The following is a 12709-nucleotide window of genomic DNA, read 5'->3' as shown; positions in this document are numbered from 1 at the left end:
CACTCTTCCCCTCGGGACCCCCTCTAGTGTATTACACTATTGCCTATCTCTAGTGGAGCACTCTTCCCCTCGGGACCCCCTCTAGTGTATTACACTATTGCCTACCTCTAGTGGAACACTCTTCCCCTCGGGACCCCCTCCAGTGTATTACACTATTGCCTATCTCTAGTGGAGCACTCTTCCCCTCGGGACCCCCTCCAGTGTATTACACTATTGCCTATCTCTAGTGGAGCACTCTTCCCCTCGGGGCCCCCTCCAGTGTATTACACTATTGCCTATCTCTAGTGGAACACTCTTCCCCTTGGGACCCCCTCTAGTGTATTACACTATTGCCTATCTCTAGTGGAACACTCTTCCCCTCGGGACCCCCTCTAGTGTATTACACTATTGCTATCTCTAGTGGAACACTCTTCCCCTCGGGACCCCCTCTAGTGTATTACACTATTGCCTATCTCTAGTGGAACACTCTTCCCCTCGGGACCCCCTCTAGTGTATTACACTATTGCCTACCTCTAGTGGAACACTCTTCCCCTCGGGACCCCCTCCAGTGTATTACACTATTGCCTATCTCTAGTGGAGCACTCTTCCCCTCAGGACCCCCTCCAGTGTATTACACTATTGCCTATCTCTAGTGGAGCACTCTTCTCAGGACCCCCTCTAGTGTATTACACTATTGCCTATCTCTAGTGGAGCACTCTTCCCCTCAGGACCCCCTCTAGTGTATTACACTATTGCCTATCTCTAGTGGAGCACTCTTCTCAGGACCCCCTCTAGTGTATTACACTATTGCCTATCTCTAGTGGAACACTCTTCCCCTCGGGACCCCCTCCAGTGTATTACACTATTGCCTATCTCTAGTGGAGCACTCTTCCCCTCGGGACCCCCTCCAGTGTATTACACTATTGCCTATCTCTAGTGGAGCACTCTTCCCCTCGGGACCCCCTCCAGTGTATTACACTATTGCCTATCTCTAGTGGAGCACTCTTCCCCTCGGGACCCCCTCCAGTGTATTACACTATTGCCTATCTCTAGTGGAACACTCTTCCCCTCGGGACCCCCTCTAGTGTATTACACTATTGCCTATCTCTAGTGGAACACTCTTCCCCTCGGGACCCCCTCTAGTGTATTACACTATTGCCTACCTCTAGTGGAACACTCTTCCCCTCGGGACCCCCTCCAGTGTATTACACTATTGCCTACCTCTAGTGGAACACTCTTCCCCTCGGGACCCCCTCCAGTGTATTACACTATTGCCTATCTCTAGTGGAACACTCTTCCCCTCGGGACCCCCTCCAGTGTATTACACTATTGCCTATCTCTAGTGGAACACTCTTCCCCTCGGGACCCCCTCTAGTGTATTACACTATTGCCTACCTCTAGTGGAGCACTCTTCCCCTCAGGACCCCCTCCAGTGTATTACACTATTGCCTATCTCTAGTGGAGCACTCTTCTCAGGACCCCCTCTAGTGTATTACACTATTGCCAGGATCCTGGCCTAGGGTCGGGATGTGGCGGTTCAATCACTTACGTGAGGATGCATGTCCACTGTTAAATCACTGTTTTAAAAGAAATTGGTTTGGTGTGAAGGGCATGGAAAGTGTCAAATGTGACATTTTATGAATGGAGTAGAAAAGGAAAACGGAATAGATGTATTCGCTGTGCAGTGAGGCAGTAAAACTCGTTCAAATGTGGAAATGGAATGGTGCCTATGGTCTAAAGGGAAATGGTCCTGAATAAGCTCAGATGCCGAATTTAAACCTTACCGAAGTGTGTTCATTAACTGACTGAAATGGTGATTAAAAAAACATTGAACTTCAGCTAATGTGTCATTGTGTTAACATAAAAAATACATCGATAGTACTACCTCCATTTGTATGTTAAATCAATTTCTTTTTTCTGCCTTTGATTCAGAGTAAACTGCTTCCTGGGCAACACGTGATCAAGGACTAATCCCAGTGATGTTCATACTGTGACGAATCATGGGATGACGTCACTTCTCCCCAGAGGGGAGCCCTTCCCTATGAGGCTAGGGAGGTGAAAACGCTACCCAATAGACTCCTTAGGGGTGGTAGTATGCCACATAGAGAGGGACTCTCCTCCTGGGGATAAGGACATTCACTTGGGGAAACACTTCCCACCAACCCTTTCACATAACCCCCTTCCATCTTGGCCATCCCTTGTTCCCACCACCGATAGTACAACCATGTGCTATTGCCAAACCATGATTGTGCCTAAGGAAGACTATACTGGGACGAAGTGGACCGTTCGATCCGTGAACTGTGCCCAGACCGCCAGCCCCACATCACTGTGGAGCCGCGTAGGAGAAGCTATGGCTGTAGCAGAATAATGGTAACCCCAGGAAGAACCGGACCCACGTTCCCTTGAAGCATAAAATAGTCCCAAAATTCCATCTACTCAGTCATTTGAACCAATATCGCACAAACTTGGCGTAGATTGGAATAAATCCAGCACATTTGCTCGGTTTAAAATAATCTGCTCTTTAACTACTCTAATAGGTAACAACTCATTGGATTAACGGATACACTGGGCCTCATTACACGGTAGGCGGTAACCATGGCGCTATTAGCGCCATGGTTGCCGCCGGTATTTTACTGTGTCCGCCTTGGTGGATGACGGAATTAACGCCCTACTCCAAGGTGAGCGGTGGCGGTAATTCCCCATTCACCAAGGCACTTCCCCATTCCCATTTTTGCCCCCATAGGGCATAATGGGAATGGGGAAGGCGCTAATTACGGTACCGCAAATTGCGGTACCGTAATTAGCACCAAGGTCCCTTTGCGGCACCCTACTTTAACGGCTGGTAAAACCAGCCGTTAAGGTCGGGTCCCGCAAAGGGAACTCGTAGTAAGGCAGTAAGGGTTTACCGGTACCGGTGCCCTTACCGGTACCGGTAAACCCTTACTGCCTACCGTGTAATGAGGCCCATTGACTTTTGTGCATCCATCCAGAGGTCGAGGATCCGATTTAGATATTGCGAGGTATCGCTGCTTCTTTGTCAAAAAGCTCCCGTCTTTTCCTGCCAAATAAGCAGCGCTCAGATACCTGAGGGTTCGTAGCGCCATATAAATGCACAAACAAACAAACATACACAAGTGTTTAAGAGCGCGACCAAGTAAAGGGAGGGGAACAAGGGAGAAAACAAAAACAACGATCTTACTAGGCCCAGTGACATTAAAAACACGTTAAGTGCATGGAAAAGGGGGAAAGTGCGTGGATGGGGGAGAGGTGGAAAGTGCGGAACAGAGGAGAGAAAGGAATAAATAATCAGAGAAATAAATAAGTGCAGTGAAGAAAGGTAGTGCACCCAGCAGGTGCCTTAGTTACTTTAGTCTGAGAGACGTTACCCATTGAGTACACCGAGACGTTTTGTAGAAACCTATTAATGAACGATTAGGGGCTGGTATTATTCTCGTAACCAACCTGTTGATCCCCAATGTTAGCCAGCTGAGCCATGGCAGCACAGCCATCTGCTGGTGAAGCTTGCAATGTCTTCTTTTGTTTTTTCAAGGAAGCCTTTGGGGTCTCTACTTCATGCTCAGAGTATGTGCCACACAAATGTGCGAGAACCTCTATTATTGTTCAAGTTTCTTGTTTTCTGATTCTTAGATTTCTATGGAGGACCGATCTCTACGGAGTCTTGTTACACATCTTTTCTATGTTTGCAGAACGTTTAGTAATTCTCTTTGAACTCTTCTGCTAGCTCTACAATACCACTGTGTGACCAGAGCATAAGGGAAGGTTGGTGGGTATGGCGCTGCTGATCCGTAGGGGTGATATCCCTTGATGGATCGATGGCCTCTGGGATCGCAGTGGTGAGTGCTTGTGGTCCTTGTCCGCATTCACCTTGCTTCTACATCTTTCTGAATCAGCAAAAACCAACAAGACACCCACCTTCCAAAAACTAAACGTTTGCATTCATTTTAATCAATAAGTTCCTTTGGTCAATAATATTACCATTGATGTTCTCGTATAACCTGACCAGTGACTTTAATACGAGGTCAAGCGCTGATATCGTCATAGCACCCATCGGAGGTACAGAGACCACCGCCTCCGCGTCTTGCAAAAATAAACTTGGTACGGAGTCACCCAGGCTAATCTTATTAGATTCAAACACAAGATTGGGTGAGTAATCGAGTGAGTGCAAATCGGTACTGCTGTTCCAGCTATGCCCCAAGACTATGGAACCTCCCGCCGTCCGCATCAGACTCGCCCCCACGCTTCTACAATTTAGAAAAGAACACAAGACCCACCTCTTGAAGGATTCTCTCCTCACCACCCTGGCCATCGACTTCCCCCGTGCCACCTACCACATCAGACGCTACCTGCCCTTCTCCTCCCAGCCACCCCTTACAGCTGTACACCCCCTCTCTGAGCCCCTCTGTTTCCTACCCCCTCTGTGTATCTGGTCTGTCGTGACCCCCAGAAAAGCACTCCGTTGTGCACCTGTACTGCTGGATACCTCTATAAAGCGTGGCATTGCTTCTCGAAGCTAGGTCTGTGCTCACTAAGGGGGTAATTCATAGAATTTGGTGCACAAGTGGTGCACGCGGCTGGCGCACAGAGTGCGCGTGCGGCAGTCTGCGTCAGCCACGTGCACCAAAACCCATTTCGGCACACCGCGTATTCATGGATTTATACATCCATAAGCATCCATGGCGCAGAGTGGCGCAACGACCCTGCAGCAGTGCCAGTTACGCCCCCAACCACGCCCTGTGTGCCAAAAACATTGCACAAATCCAGTACACAGTGCAAAGGCCAGTGGACCAGCATACATCCCCCCCCAACCACGAAAACACGTGTAAAACTCCCCGCGCACCCCTCGAATACACGTACCCCGCTCGCACTAGGCCAATCGTGTGTAAAACTCCACGTGCACCTCCGGAATACACATACCCCGCTCGCGCCAGACCAAGCGCGTGTAAAACTCCCAACGCACCCCTAGGATTACACGTAGCCTGCTCGCGCCAGCAAAATCGCGTGCATAACTCCACGCGCATCCGCAGAATACATGTACCCTGCTTGGTCCAGGCCAATTGCATTTAAAACTCCACGCACACCCCTCTGAATACATGTACCCCGCTCGCATCAGGTAAAATGCGTGGAAAAAGTCCCCCCTGTGGTGTGGGCTGCCTGCGGGGCATTGTCATGGTGGATGGGCTGCCTGCGGGGCATGAGGAGGGTTAACGGGCTGCCTGCGTGTATTCCGGGGGTGCACGTGCAATTCCACATGCGATAGGCTTGGCCCGAGCGGGGTACGTGTATTCGGGATTCCTAGGGGTGCGCAGGGATTTTTACATGCGATTGGTCCGGCACGAGCGGGGTACGTGTATTCCTAGGGGTGTGCACGGATTTTTACACGCGATTGGCCTGGCGCAAGTGGGGTACATGTATTCCTTGGGGTGCCCAGGGATTTTTACACGCGATTGGCCTGGCACGAGCGGGGTGCGTGCATTCCTAGGGATGCGCAGGGAGTTTTACACGCAATTGTTGCAGTGTCGGCCCTCCCGGGTGTGCCCTTCTCCCCCCCCATGCCCTGCAGGCATCCCATCATCCCTGAACATGACCCGCAGGCAGTCCAAATGGCACCATGCACTCGGGAGCCCTGACTTACGTCCCCACCCCACCCACAGTGACGGGCACCTGCCAGCAGCCCCCGACTTATGTCCCCACACCACCCACAGTGACGGGCATCACCCAACACGTCGTCACAAACCAGATCCATGGCCCTTATGGCCACCCAAATCCCACCCCACCCCACGCCACCCCAGTCCAAGCACCCAACCAAGCATTCCATCCACTCCACATTGAAATCCCCATGTCATGATAGATCCCAAATAACCGTATGCGCATGAGTACAAGTCCGTCAGACCCACACAATGGCGACGCACGAAACCAATGAGAGAAGACCACACACATGAAGTAAAAAATAAAAAAGTATTATATACAAAAATGAATGAATGAAACGAAATTACACAAGAAAAAAATGATAAATAAAAGGATGTCGGAATGAAGGAAAAAATATTAATGCTGAAATCAATAAAATCCAAAGAAAAATAAAAACAAAACCATTCCTCCATGGTCAAAATAAACCTGTAAAATCAGGTCCATAACTATATACACTGTAAAACTCAAGGGTCCATGAGCCCAACAATCCAAAGGAAACCTAAGAAAAAACCTACCTAATAAATAACTATTTTCAAAAAGGCGGGGCATAGTCCATGCACCCCAAAGGAAAAAATAAATGAAGGAAACCTACAACTACATAACTATTTACAAAGGCGACGGGCTAGTCCCATGGCTCACTGTTTGTTGTTCTGGCCCAGGGCATCATCGAACTCCATCTCGATGTTCCGGAGGCGGGCCTGTTCCCTGGACTCAAGGTCTCGCAGGGATGCAGCCATGGAATCCCTCTACTTCCTGCGAGTTTCCTCGAGGCCCTTCACCCACCTCAAAGCATGGTGCACGGAGTTCTCCACCCTGACCATCCTGAGCCGTGCCCTCTCCGCCCGCCGCCTCTCCGCATCTATTTCCCGGCCCAACCGCTGCCACATGGAAGTAACTCCCAGTCCGGGGTGCTCCTGCCCCTCGGCCAATGCCTGCCCCCGGGGTGTTGATGGCCCAGAGCCATGATGCCTTCCACGCTGAGCCTGCTTCTGCCTCCGACGCAACTGCCTCTGCCACCACAACGGCACCCGGGCTGACACAGTGACATGCACAGGCCCCTCTGCGGCAACCTGTGCTGCCTCCTGCCCCTGGACTGCACCACTTGCGCCAGTGGTACCACCCCCACAAGGCCCCATGTGCGGCTCAGTAGCGGCCTCCTCCTCCTCCGCACACACCACTGACCTGGATGGCTCCGCACCGTCTTCTGCCATTGCAAGCCTCTGTGGAGGCTAACGCGCCCCTTCCGCTGCAGCCGTAGTGGCGGACGCAGCACCAGTCCCCTCGCTCCCGGATGATGGAATTTCCTGGGAGGGTGACTGGGCCTTGCATCACCGTCCAGTGGAGGCACCCCTGCCGCTTTCCTCCATAGTGCCGTCTCCGCCCTCTTCTTCACTTGCCGCTGTGTAAAGGGAGACATTGAACACAAGCATCAGGGTACTGTACAATAGTCCCGTAGACAGGAAGCAATAGCACATCAGTGGCACTGTCAAACGTCACTTCCATCATGTCCCTCCACAACACATAGGTCAGTGCAGGCAACAGACATGCAGAAACAGGCATGGCACATGCAACAAACATTTGCATACATGTCCAAGGCACCGTAGTAGCACCCAATGGTGGGCTGAAACTCACATGCATCATGGGACATGCTGACCACATGCACACGCATCACCGGAGGGTCATGCATCTGGCCCCGTATACCCCCAGACACAGTGGATACAAGGATGAGTAGGCTGTATCAGTGATTCAACACATCGTCACGGACATGTGTCATGCATCCATGGCGCACACACTACTCAGAAACACGGACATGTACACTATGCATGTACATGACAGCAGCACACATCTATCACACCACAAACATGTCAAGGTACAGACACAGGCATGCATACATGTGTGCATTCTGCATGCCGCTACGCATGATGCATTGTAACACATACACCATGCATGTGGGTCACACCTGACTGGACTCGCATGCAGCACCATCATGTCCCTGCACACACACATCCATTCATGACTCATGTCACACATGCAGCCGAGTAGCTAACTACCACCACACTACAACATGCACTGTTTTAAACGTGAATGCATGGGCACTTACCGCTCGACTCCAGACGGGCCTGCATCCTGAGGATCTGGTGGTGAAGCACTGGGCTATTGCGCTCCAGGACCATCATCTGCTGGGTGGTAAGCGGGGCCCAGCACCCCACTGCATTCGCTGCCTACAAGAGGCGCCGGGCCTTCTTGAGGGTCCTGGACTTGTAGTCCTCCCAGCGCTCTGGACGTGTTTGATGTCGCGGGGTGCCACCCCCCCGCCTTGATGGCACCCACTATGTCCTTCCAGATCCTCTTGCATCCTTCCTTGTCGGCGCGCGATGGTGTGAAGAGGGCATCATAATGCTCCAGAACTTGTCTCCTCCACCAGGATACCAACGTCCTTTTCACTGAAGCTGGTAGCTCTCTGCTTCTCTGCTGGGGGGTTGTCACTGGTGCCGGAAGGTGTTGTGTCGGACATGGCAACCCCCGAGGCAGGTGTGGGTGGGTAATTAGGTCCTGGGGCTGGTCTTTGGAGTGATGGAACACCAGTCGGGAGTCTTCTGTTCCAGCAGGGGTGGTCACAGCAACTGGACCCCTGCAGATGGCAGATGTGTAGGCACCAAATGGCAGGGCACAGTGGCAGCAGGCAGGCAGCAGAAGATGGCTTGTGGGAGTCTGCTCGGTACTCTGGGCAGGAGCGTGGTCTTCCCTGTGTTGTCGAGTGGCCAGCTGGATACGGAGTGATTTGGCACGTGAAAAATAGCACGTTTGCGTGAATTCTGAGGAAAGGCCCTTGGCGCGTAAGCGCGTAGGTGACATAACGTGCACGCGGGTGTTTCCCTGGCACGGGTTGAAGATCCTACATGGGTTTCCATCGCTCTGTACATGCTTTTCGTGGAAAGCGGTGCGTGTGTTTTCCAGACGTTGGAGTTAACACGCGATTACTTCACAACGGCTACAGCGTGTACTTCTTCTTTTGGCGTGGGTGTTGGCTACACGTTCTTCTTCTACACGCAAGACAGACTGTGAGTCGCACATGCTATTTTTCCTAATGCGGGTGTCCTTGTTAGTCGCGTACCCCTTTTTTTCGGGCATACTAGCCTGCGTGTTGATCACGTACGTATTTTTAGTGTTCCTGGCTGCCACAGCATACTGCGTGTGTTTTTTTTACATGCACGTGGGCGACAGGGGTCGCTTATATCTTTTTCTTGCTTTTTTGGGATGCCTGAGCATTGCGTGATACGTCATTTCTCCTAGGGGTCCACAGAATGGGACATTCATTGTAGCTGTATATACGTGTTTGTTGTTTGCATGCACTTTTGTAATGCGCAGAGACGCTACCGCCTACCTTTGTGTGGCAGACGTGTTTAGGCCTGTGCGTGTCTTTGGCCATGCACGGGTTTCCCCTATTCGATTGCATGAATATGTATAGTTTGCGTGCGTGTGGGCATTCCGTGTACTTCCCAATAGTACTTCCCCAGTTACGCCATTATTTTCACACGTTGTTCCCCATTCCGTGCATTCCGCCCCGTGTTCCGCCCACTTTTTGGTGTGTGTGCTAACGTTGTGCCCTTTCGCTGTGTGCGTCGCGCATGGCGTTCTGGATGTTGCAATGATGTGTGCGCCCGTGTGTGCCACTCACGGATTTGGCGCACATCCCGGGGAAAACACGCGCAGGGCCTTCCATGAATCACACGCGTGCACTTGCTTTTTCACGCTTGCGCCTGCTTGCGCCACGATTTTTGGCGCACATTTGTTCCATGAATCGGCCCCCATGTATCATAATAATAATGTCTGATTGGACTTCAGAACTTACAGGGGTGGCCATGTCTGTTTGGCAGATATTCATGAGAGCTGAATCTGAGACCTAAACACCATTTGTTTCACAGCACAGCCCATTAAAAATGTCAAATTAAGGTGGTGGACGTCCCACAAGGGGGGAAGATAGGGGAGGAATTATGGATTGTTTGGGAAAAATGTTGTAATTTTGGCGTAATAGACAACCTATCTCACTCCGTTAATGTACTTTTCCCCAATTTACTCAATCCAGGTTCTCTGTTATTCCCCCCTCGCCCCCACCCTCGGTCCCCTTTTGGAGTTGAAATATTCCCTGAGCCTTGCTCGGGGATGGATCCTTCGCCATAAAACGCTCGGGCTCTCAGGCTCTGCTGCTTGGTCCGACAGTATTTACAGCACTCACTGATTTACTGCGTAGCGCATAAGAGGTCAGCATTTCAGAAAATGGCTTTAGTAAAGCAAAATGTTACAAGCCGCTCACCTGGTGAACATCTATGATGTCAGCAGACTGCACTCTCCCTGCTGCACTCAATGCGCTACGCGCGGGGCATGTTTTTTAAAGATCCCCACAGTAGAACGCCCTCTATGGAACTGATGCTCAGAACATTCACTGCAATTCTGTTAAAAGATACCAGCACAAACGCTGTCTACCCACACTCTATAAAAGATATAAACACAAAAATGTACTGACTTCATTTATATCAAAATGTTTTTCAATTTCGCATGGGATTTAGGGAATGACTGGTTGCCATGGGATTTAGGGAATGACTGGGTCACCATGGGATTTAGGGAATGACTGGTTCACCAAATGGTTTTCTTTTTCACTGGTCAACCTGATAATATTTCGTCTGTTTAGAACCTTTACCTTTTTTTTTACATGTGTCACCTGCTTCAAAAGTAATATTGTCTCACCACTTGCTCCAAGAAGAGGCTTCATGTCCAAGCCCACATCTCTGGTGCCACCAATAACACAGATGAACTTTTCAAAATCTCCAAGGAACTTGCCGACCCTACTGCAGTCTCTATACTCCCCCCTCCAAGCCCTCTGCACTGCAATGGCCTCCCACTTCTGCTCCAAAACTCGGGACATCCTGTCCTTGCTTTAATCTACTCTCCTCCCCCCTCTTCTCTTGCCTCCCTTCCCTCCCCCTGACCTCCCCAATTCTCCTCCTTCAGTCCCATTGCTCGGATGAGGTCTCTAGAATAGTCCCCCTATGATAGTCTCCTCTAAACAGGTGCTACCCTGCTCCTACAGAACCATGAAGGACAACATCTCTCTTGCCCCAGCCTTGACTGATATTTGTAACCTTTCCTTTGCCACTGGAACCTTCCCACAACCCCTCAAGCACTCTCTTGTACACTCTCTCCTAAAAAGGCATCTGCTGTCCCGTCTTGCCCAGCTAACTATTGCTCTATCTCTAGTACCCCTTTCTTGGGAAAACGTACTGCATGTCTTGAAAGTGGCCCTTTGTCCGACTGGGAGCCAGTGGAGGGTTCAGAGAGCTGAAAAGATGTGTTCTCTCTGGCCAAGGGCAAGCGTTTTGTGCTCTTTGGAGTTTGATGAGTTGGTATGCCGGGGCTCCTAGTTATAGAGAGTTGGCATAGTCCAGTCTCGACATTACAATAGACATAACTGTGGCAAGTCTGCTCGGGAAGGAGAGGTAGGGAAGATGCGTCTGAGAAGTATGAGATGGTAGTGACAGCATTTTGACACATTGTTGATCTGACGGGAGAGGGTTAGGCCAGAGTCCATAGTGCAGCCAAGGCTTTTTACTGTGTCAGTGGGTGGCAGGGGTGTGCCCAGGAACAGGGGACATGGGAGTGGATGAGGTAGAAAGGCAGTGTTGCCGCACATCATGATTTCTGTTTTAGTGGGGTTAAAGAGGAGGTGGTTTATTGTCATCCCTCGGTCCATATCCTGGAGACATGCTTTGAGGTCGGGCTGAGGGTTGGTGTCAAAATTTGGGATTCTTAAGATGATTTGCGTATCGTCAGTGTAGTTGTAGCACAAGGTGTTGTGCATGCAGATGATTCCAGGAAGGGTGGACATATAGAGGTTGAATAGGAGAGCAGATAGGCATGGGCCTTGCAGTGCTCCAGTGTTAACCGAGCAAGCAACTGAGACAAATGGGGAGAGGAGGGTTATCTGTTTCCTGTTGTTGAGGAAGGAGGCGGTCCACTTGAGAGCAGTGCCACAGATCCCAAGGGAGTGGAGGCGGTCCAGGAGGATTGATTGGTTAACCGCGTCAAAGACTGCAGAGAGATCAAGGAGAATTAGTGCAGCACATCCTTCAGAATCTGCAGTGACCTTAAGATCAGAGTGGCCTGTGTTATTGTGCAGCAGGAAGCCCTTTCACGCAGTAGCGACAGCCACGATAGCAAGATGAGTGAGTGAGGTGATGCACTGGGCTGGTATTGATTTATCTCTATTTGGAGCACATTCCGTAAGAGGCGCGATGGCCTCTAGGGCCTTTTCCGCTGGTGTGTCATTGCAAGACATCATGAGAGGTGGTGATTGGTCGAATGAGTACACATTCAAAACCTTTTATTTTAAACCTATAACTCGGATAGCGAGTACAGTGATTGACAGCTTTGAACAAACATAATGCTCGCCTCCTGTCTCGACATAGAATGAAGATTGCCCATGCTGAGAGCGCTGGGCAGTCTTAATTCTATTAAAGACTAGGAGGTGAGCATTATATCCCGCCCAGGGATATATATTAAATAATGCTACTGTGAAATGTTCTGTTGCATATTTTATGTAGAAACCACCCTCATGATTATGTCTCCTTTGGTTGCAGGAGAGGATCAGAAGCAGACCTGACGGGTGCAAATGAACAGGGACACAAGTTTGGATATAAAAGAGCCGTGACATGGACGAGAGTCCACAGAGGAAGACGTTTCCAGTTCCATCGTTAAAAGTTGACTGTTGATGTTAAAGAGAAAGGACATTGGCTTCCAAAGAAAGAGGATTTGTGAGGCAAGACAGCACTTCATATAACAGGAGACAGAGCCTGATTGGACATTAGGTGAAGAGTGTGGAACTACAAGGCAAAAGGGGGTTATGGGACTTTATAGTTCTCAAGAGACATTTTAAAGGAGGAAAATAACCCCTTTTTTGGCAGCAAGTGTAAAGCGCACAGCAGAAAAAATGTGTTGATCAGTTTGAAATGTTTTAATTTGAAATTGC

This window comes from Ambystoma mexicanum, chromosome 4q, assembly GCF_040938575.1.
Source record: "Ambystoma mexicanum isolate Mex_15411 chromosome 4q, UKY_AmexF1_1, whole genome shotgun sequence".
Taxonomy (NCBI): Eukaryota; Metazoa; Chordata; class Amphibia; order Caudata; family Ambystomatidae; genus Ambystoma; species Ambystoma mexicanum.
Note: the sequence above shows the minus strand (reverse complement) of the source record.